Raw genomic sequence first — 9578 nt, forward strand, 5'->3', positions numbered from 1 at the left:
CAAATTCATAATATTTATCCTTAAAAATTTAATCCTTTAAACACTTGCAAGACCACTTTTTAGTTGTTCCTTGGCAAAGCCTTTTTTTTATACCCATGTTCATCTTCCCATGAAAACACCTGCTGTCATTCTAAATACAGTATTTAGCTCTTCCCATAGAAGACATTGTAGCAACAAATTAAGGACCAAGAAAGCAGTTTTCAAGCTATGTGCATCTTTGGTCTCATCTAAGTTATTCATTCTGTAGTTTACGTGATTAAAACGCTTGTTAAAAAAAGGAATTAAAATAATTGTCATCTGTAATTATGCAGGAGAACATGCACTCGGGAAAACTTCAAACTCACTTTGTGATACCAACGTTGGCAACACAATGATGAAGAGGAAGTCTTTCACAACCAGACATTACCCCATCAATCAGTTTGCAGTCAGGAGAAAAATTGACTTTGTCATGATATGGTTCTTAAAGCAAAAGTAATAAATTCTATAGAAACAGCAAGCCTACAGCGTAGCTAATTTATTCATTATCCACCCCAGAAAAATAATTAAGTCATGCTTTCTTTCCTGGCTCTTCATTACAGTTTAGCCTTTTTCTGCAGCAGCCAGTGACTGAATGCTTATTAAAATAAATTAGCTGCAAAACTTTTAACTCTGTCTTAAAGAAAAACTAATCCACTTTTCTAGTGGAAACAACATTGATTAAATAAACCGAGTTTCATGCCAAGACAACTAATTCCTTTAGCCACAGTTTCCAATCTTAAATCACGTTGTATCTGTATTAGTCTGAGAAGTATATAATGAGCTGTGAGTTTATAATTGGTATTAACCTCTTTCTGTATGCATTTCATTTTTTTTAGCCTGGATGATTTTAGTATGAAACGAAATCACTGTGCAGCCTATAGGTATTGTACTTGTGGATCCTTTTTTTCAGCATGCACACATACAGTCATTCAGCCATACTCTGTTATTCCTCTGATCCATCTGTTTCACACAGGCTGCCTTGACAGGAAGGAACTTCATCCGTATCAAACTGCTTCACAGGTATTACATAGGAATATCACTTTAAGAAAACAAGTATTTACAATCTTGCTCATATTTCACATCAGAAATACGGAATGCGAGCATTTAAAATAACGTTTGAACCTGATCCACAGACAAGCTGAATTAATCAAAACATTCTCTCAAACAATTTGCGTTTCACATGAAAACAACATTGTACAAGGACAAATGGTGCAAAATGGGCAAATAAAGCTGAAGGGATTGTCAGTATGTGACCTGTGTAGAGTTGCCCACATCATTACTTTAAAATATATGTATAGGTTCATACTTTCAAAATAAATATTTTCTTTAATGCCACCAGCAGTAATCAGCCTACAGTTTGCTAAGTAATTGAGTGATGAGTCAGTCAGATCACACACAGCTCCCACAACAAAAGAGATAATAAAAATTTGATGTGAAATAGTGATTAAATTAATGTAATAGCTAAGCCAAGGATAAATCCATCACCCCTTCCCAAGACCAACCTTGTCACAGGGCATCAGAGGGGCTGGCTGATGCAGAAGCACAGCTCAGCAATAACTGCAGCCTGAGGGTGCTGACATCCTCTGCACACACAACAATCCCCTGTGCACGTGTGCACTTCCAGTGGCTCTGAATATTTATAAAACCCTCATCTTCAGCACCCCATTCAGCTCCTGTGCCCTAGGAAGAGCATTTTTCTAAAGAAGCCATGTACACCATGGATCTTAGTCCCTGTAGTCCCTCAATACCAGCTGCCAAAGCTTCTCAGGATGGCACAACACCTCTGTACAGAGCAGCCAACAACCTGCTGTTTGAGGTTGGCTTTTGTCCCAGTGCACAGGAACCATTTTGATGAAACAGGGAAAAGAAAATACAAAAATCCCTTCTGCCTCACACGTTGATGGGTCCAAGTGCACTGCATAGGAGGCGAGAAAACCTGCGAGGGGCAACTCTCGGATTACAAAGAGCATTCATGAGACAGGGCATGCTCTCAACTACAGCTAATTCAGTTGCTAACAAGGAAGTACCTGATGGGTCTTGGCGACTGCTCCATCTTCTGGGCTCCCTGAGTCCTATGAGGCCTGGGGCAGGGAGCACAGGGATGCAGAGCCGCAGGGCCTGTGAGGGTCTGGTGCTATCCCTTTGTCCCCCGGACTGGGCAGCCAGCACTCTGCCTGCCATGATCTGCAAGACTATCCCGCACAATAACCCCTCAAACTTCCTATTTAAAAATCCACAGGTGCTGCAGGACTGGCAGAACAGAGGGAGAAAACATTCTTTATTGTCCCTCTTTCCCCCCCAGCCTTTTCAATTGCTTCCCTTCCCTTTCTCTGCTCAGCTCGTTTTATCTCCGCCAGGCTGCAAGAGTGAGAGGGCGGGAAGGGAATATGTCTGGTCTGACAGAAAACTCCTCTTCTGTAGACAGGAGCTCACCAAGGGACTCTGGCTAAAAAAAGTATTCTACATCTTATGTTGATAATATTTTTGGACTTTTCTTTACGTTGTGGTTATAGCTGTATTGCATAAATTCTACCTATCTGTAATTTCTTTTTACATTATAGCAATAAGCATATGAGAAACCAAAAACTAATAATCAAATGAAGAGAATCTTTCAAAAAAAAGAGATTGCTCTATATTTACACCAGTGAATTATTCAGAGAAGGTAACTTACCTATTTCAGGCAAACAGAAGGGACTATGACAGAACTGCTTCAGAATTTTTTGTTATAACAATATGTTTAGTTCTTCTAAGAGCTGAATAGTAGAAAATATATTTCCTTCATGAATTGATACAGTAGTGAAGAAATTTACAGTTTTCTGGTATTAACGGTGTCAATATTTTCCAGTGAAAAATCTTCAGTTATATGTGTACTTCCATAGGAATATTTAAATCTGGTTTATGTGATATATTTTTATCTAGTGACAAGTGGTGGCCTCTAATAAACTAAAAAAATGAAAAAAATGTCCTCTCTCTATTTGTTTTACTAGATATTTTCATGTCAATGAAAACTTATTTAATTTGATATTTGGCACTGGCTTTCTGTTCCTTAATTGAATAATCATAAATCTTATCATTAATTAACCTTCAAGGTAAAAAATTTTGCTTATAATATCTATAAAAATCTGTTCTTAAGTATAATTTTCAAAGTATTATTTTCAGCATAAAGTAAAAATTATTAGTTTCTGGTGGACCTAGATACTGGTCTTTTCTCAGCCCAGGTTACAAGGGGAAGCAGGTAGTATAGAGAAGAAGTACAAGGTAGGAGGGAATTTTTTGTAATGCTTTGGTCAGAATACGTTTTGAAAGGGAAGTGGTTCTAGGAACTTGGTTATTGACACAGGGACAAAGTCCTGAAAGAAAGGACTGCTCTGCTTGCTAAGTGACCATTCTGTTTCAGCCTGGTTTATACACCTAAACAAAACAAGTTACACTTAAAATATATGCACAGATTGCCTGAGATTTGGCAGCTGCATTAAGAAGTGTAAACTGTGCAGGAGGACCAAGCCATCAGGAGAAGGAAAACAAATTCCTTTATACACTCATTGTTAACTAAATTGTTTATTTGGTAGGATTTTAAATAATACACTAATTTTCTACAAATATTCACAGAGTTGAACTCCAAAGTGGTTTAGTCAAGGCTAAGAAATTGAGTATATACATAAAAGCATGTATGTGCATAGGTGCATGTAGTTACAAACATACACTGTAGTGAACACAGAACTGTGGACAAGGAGGGACAGTCTTTGGGCCAGGACTTAGTCTGATAAGGCTCCAGGAGATGAGGTTTTCTTCTTGCACTGAAGAAAAGATGACAAGATTGCAAATTCCCAGAGTGCTTTAAATTTCTGTTAGAATATAAGGTCCTCTTTTATAACATTTGTATGGCAATTGAGCAAATAAAACGTGAGACAGTGAGGCACTGCAAGGAGAGAGAGGACTGTTGTGTATTATTTATTTATCTTGAGTCTGACAACTCTAAACAAAGAATATTTCTGGATAGTCCAAATTTGCCTGTAACCTATGCCAAGAAGATTTTTAGTGCTCTCTTTCGAGCATTTCATTATCTTTTTGCTCCACATATATGTTATTTTCCCCTGTTAATCAAGCACTTAAAGTGCTATTATTTTTCTACAGTAATTGGAAATTCATAATTAGCTATTAAAAAAGAAGATGAGGGAGAATGTGTAGTGCCTTCTAAGTACATTATGTGATTTCTTTTATTACAGTTTCTCAGATTATACCAAAATTGCAGAGAAGAAGTGTAGGGTAAAAAATTAACACATGGTATTCTTGAGCCACTTTTATTTTTACTCCTGTGTGGCTAAAAATATTTTTCAAACAATTAATTTATTTTTAAGAAATACTAAAAATCTGACAAATCTGATACAATTTAGTTTTGTACGTCATGTTGTCCCACTTGTCTATCTATTACTCAATACTCTTTAGGGATGCTGAGGGGAATAAGATCTGACATTCTTGAAATTAAGGGCTTGAAATAATTCATCCACAGCCAGTGGAAAGACATGGACCACTCACAGACTCGGGTCTGGGGAATCCAGAGCCTCCCTCTGGAGTCTCTGAGATGACTCAGAAGGGACCATATGGAGAATAGTTTCCAAATTAAGCACTTCAGACAGTGGCTCACTCCCATTATGACTCAAATTTTGTGTGAACACATTTTCAGGAGTTACAATATTATGATTTCCAAATCATAATAGCAGTCATATTTCACACAGATTGAATCTCATCTGTGTTTCTAAAAGGCTCCAGCAATTTACTGTCTTTGGTCTTCCAATCTTCAGGGCTCAAAAGGCCTGAGCTCTAGCACATGTCAGTCCAGGGTTTTAAGGGAAACAAGCAGTTTCTTCTTTAAGCACATTTTTTTCATCTCTGTGTTCCACTCCATTGGATCCTGCCTCTGTAACAAGGACTGTATCAAAATGGGTGCTGAAGGAGTGTCCTGAAAGTCACTGAGCTGGTGCTGAATGTTTATTTTTCATAAAATTAGGACTTCTGATTTGTTCCAGTGGTTTCAAGTCCCCCAACTCCATGCCTAGTTAAATGAGGCAATCCCAATACTTGGAAAAGTCTGTCCTTCACAGTCTTATGCTAACACTCATTATTGTCTTCAAAATGGAAATTATTTCCTTTTTTTTGAATGTTATTAGAAACTAGGAATTAGCTGGTTTTATACTGTAACTTACAATTCTAAGTACTTTCAAATTAAGAGACATGCTGTACATTTTCAATGAACTAATGTGCAGTTTGTAACAACTGAAATATATCAAATGAAAATGATTTTGCAGTGATCTAAACCCAATTAACCTCTAAGAATGTTATATGAACATAGACTGTGGAAGATTTTAATTATAGCTGTAAATGCTATGCAATTATTGACCAAGTTTGGCAGAGATATTTTATGTTGCCTACTGTTACTTCGTACTGTTAGCTTTTTAATTTGGAAGCAGAAAAAATTAATGTCAAATCACACTGATAATTTGAAGCGTCATGGATTGAATACTTGTTGACCACTTGAAATAATAATTCAGGCAGTCATTCCAAAATAAAATTTCCTTTAATAAAAAGGAAATAAACCATAACTATTATACTACAGGTGTATGCTTGTAACAAAATTAAATGAAAATATATCAGTAAGGGAACAGATATCAAGTGCCAATTGTTGTTTCTAATTATGAACATGTTTGCTAGTAATCTCATTAGTCTGCTTAGAAGTCATCTGTTACATAGAGCTCTGGCAGTCTGAAACTATAGTTTCAGGAAAAACTATGATTTGATGATTATATTTCTATGGCAGCAGGATAAAATTCAAAATTCTTCCAACCATTCCTCAATACATAAAGTTAGAGATAAAACAGTGGAATGAAAAGTCTTTCATTCTTGTAAATACATTTGTTATGTCTTTATGCCATTTGGAGGTTCAAATAGATGATACAAATCATCTTCATTAAAAAAAAAAACCCAGTGTATAAAATTATAGGTATAATAAAACAGAATTTAAGAACAAAACTTATCATGTTTCTTTTTTTTCGGAAGAAAAAAAAAATCACTTCTCTGTATTCATTTGCTATTTAATTTAAACACTCACAGAAGTACAATAATATTCCCATTTTACAGAAAAAAATGAGGAAAAAAGAAATTTAAACTTTGGAATAAAGGATCTGCTAAGGGATTCACTATAAAGCTATGTTCTTTCTATTAAGAAGCTGTGGACATAGCACGTATTTTGTGCTTTCATGTTATACAAAGCTCTTCTTGGACTGCACAAGGTAATGCTGCATTTGACACAGAAACAGAATAATTTAAGTTGTAAGGGACCTCTGGAGATCATCTGGTCCAACCTCTCTCTCAAAGCAGAGCCAGCTTTGAAGTTAGAGCAAGCTTCAAAGTTAGACCAGGTTGCTCAAGGTCATACTCAGTCGAGTTTTGAATATCTCCAAGGACAGAGATTTCACAACCTCTCAGGGCAACCTATTCCAGTACTTGACCACCCTTATTTTGAAAAAAATATTTTCTTATATCATGTTCTACAGTTAGTTATATAGTCTTCCAGTAGAAAAGTCTCATCCCATGAGATAAAAAAGAAACCTTTAAAGTCAGTTTCTTCATATTTTTTGGGGTTTTTTACTCAAAGAAGGGTGATATGGACTGCAGAAGGCACAAGAAAATATTTGAAAGCACAAAGCTGCTATTAATTTGCTATATACTCCTTTTGGAGGTCAGCTATGCTTGAAACACATTTTTTCTAGTGATTGCGTAGAGCCTGTGTTGCCATTATCTACATATTTTTGTGGTTTTGTAAGTTAATTAAACCCAGGAAACAACATTCAGAAGCACTGAACTTGAAAATGTATTCATAAATATGGGGTTTGATCTTTTATCCAGCAAATTTTTATCCTTGGAAGAAGAGTCCTAATGATCAACAAAAAGCCATTTTTCTGCAGGGTAAAAGGTTTGATCAGTGTAAAATTATCAGCAGAGAAAATGAAACAATGGATTTCAGGAACTTCTCTCCAAGACGGGCATGTGTGATCAATAGGCAAATTGACGACTTGAACAGGTTTATATCAGAGGGAAAACCTGGGCCTGAAGGCTGAACAGAGAGGCCCACAGGAGGAACCTAGGACCCCTGAAAGATCTGATCACAAACCAAAGCATTCTGTGGATAATGAAATGGAAGAAAGTTGCTTGCAGGGTTGTGTTTTTCCTGCCTGTGATCTATCTGCTGTGTTTTGCTTATGAGAAAAAAATGTATTGGATAAAAAAAATTAATGTAAATTTCCCATTTTTTTAGTCCACCTACCTCTAAAGAATAGGACAAGGTGGAATATTTCAAGGAACATACTGTTATTACAAGGATTACACATAGATGAAGTCTAGGTTGGTTATAGTAAGGAACTCCTGGCATTAAATACTTTTGTAAATGCTCAGCTATCATTTAGAAGAATATTCATCGTATCATGTTATGTCTTCCTATAGCAAATATAAATTATCTAATTAAAATTGTAGTCAAATATTTAAATAATGGCATCAAACCCCATTGTATAGCAAGTCAAAAGCTGTGGAAAAAGGCACAGAAAATTTCTGGCATTCTAGAGTTCCTCCTGACTTCCCTGGAGTGAGTCTCCGTACTTTGCAATACTTCTGTAAAGGAACATAGCCTTTATTCTCTGCTGTCCCTTCTATCCTGAATCTCTTTATTTCAATATGCCCATCATTACTCTCTTTAGGATGCTATGTCAGTCTTAGGAGGCTTATTCTATATATAAAATTTTTGCTTATTTCTGGACTTAATCTTTTATCCCGTGATTTTTCTGAAAGGACTATAAAGCACAGGGTTCTTTGGGGGCTGGTTGTATTTTAGATTATCCTTTTCAGTAGACTCTTGTGTAATTCAAAACATTTTCAGCTGAAGTACTAACTTCTTCCATCCCTGAAGCAGTTAAAACTGCTTGCATCATTTTTGTTGTATAGTCCTCAGAGTCCGAGGTTTAGGACCTTGAGTTTGACAGATCAGCTTAAATTTTACTTTGAAGGGGAAAAAAAATAGAAAAACAAAAAACCCCTCCCACCCACCATGAACTGTATGAGCATCATAATAAAATAACCTTGAAGAGACAACTTAATTAGTATTTAAGTGATCCTGAATTACAATGAAATTCCTATGGAAATGTGAACAACCACCTGCATATCAAATAAAGTCACAAGATCATTACCTTTAAAGTAAATATAATTTTGTTCATAAAAACTGGATTCCTTAAGTAATATATCATCAGAAGATAATACATCATTTCAAAGATTTAACTGCATAGGAATGCGAACGTGATGCATTGTCTTATGGGAAGGACTGGGAACAAGCAAGCCCTAAGTGTTAGTATGAGCTGAGTTCATGCAGAATGACCTTGGAAAAGTCATTTTCACCTGCTTGTGCTTCAGCCAGCCCAGCTGGAATAGTGCATAAAAAGCAAAAGCCAATTGATAAGCAGATGCTGCTTTTAAGCTGGCCATTAACAACATCCATGAATTTCTGATGTGTATAATTTCACACTGAAGGCAGAAAGGGGGATTTGTATTGATGCCTCTCATATTGTTGGTTGTGGAGTTTTTTATTTGTTTGTTTTGGTTTTTAATACATATTTGGGTTAAATATAAGGAAAAAATATTTTTAGTGGAGAGTTGCTATTCAGTGTTCTGTTTCTGCCCCTTTCTTTATCTTTATAGTGAGGTGCTTTGCTAACTAGGAAGAAACAGAATTCTCTCAATGTCGTGTTGAGCCCGAAAGACATCCTGACATTAGCACAAGCACGATGATTCACACTACAGATGAAGCCTTGCTGCCCAAGGGACTCACTGTTTTCTCTTTTTCCTGAGATACCTCTGCAACAAGAGTTCAATGAACTCTGAAGTCAAAGTTGGAGATAAGCAAACACTCAAGAAAAAGAAAACCCTTCCAAAACAGAACAGTGGCTGGAGACACAAACCCAAACCCATTCTCCTCTCAGGTTCTGCAGCTCAGCTGAGGGTCTGCCTTTCTCTCCTGTGCTCACTTACTGCAGTGACACAGGGAAGCAAATCCTAATCTGTGTGAATGAAAATTGGGAGAAATATAAAGAAAAAAAAATGTAGGTTTTTGTCAAGATTTTGGTGAAATTTACACTATTCTTAAAATATTTTTACTTCCCTCTCCTAAAAAAATAAAAATATTAAAAAGAGGCAGCTTCAACAGAGGAGGCAAGTAAGGAACATGATGGAGACCCTGACCTGGAGATACAGGGCTGCTAAAAAGGACTTTCTAGATTGGTCGCAAGTGGTTTGGGGTGAGACATTTTGGAACAAAAGCAAGGAGGCTTTAGCAGGTTTATTCCAGGATAGATTGGATTTCAGTAAGGGTGAAATACATCAGTGAACTTCTGGGGATAGCAAAAAGAAAAAGTGAGAAAAGGTAATGAGGCATATGGCTTTCCTGTGAGTCTGGGAAATGATGTTTCAATATGTGGAAAAGTAAATTTGATTCTAATGAATGTGTGCTATAGATTATTAGG

The sequence above is a fragment of the Corvus brachyrhynchos genome, unplaced genomic scaffold, assembly GCF_000691975.1.
Source record: "Corvus brachyrhynchos isolate BGI_N302 unplaced genomic scaffold, ASM69197v1 scaffold48, whole genome shotgun sequence".
Lineage (NCBI taxonomy): Eukaryota > Metazoa > Chordata > Aves > Passeriformes > Corvidae > Corvus > Corvus brachyrhynchos.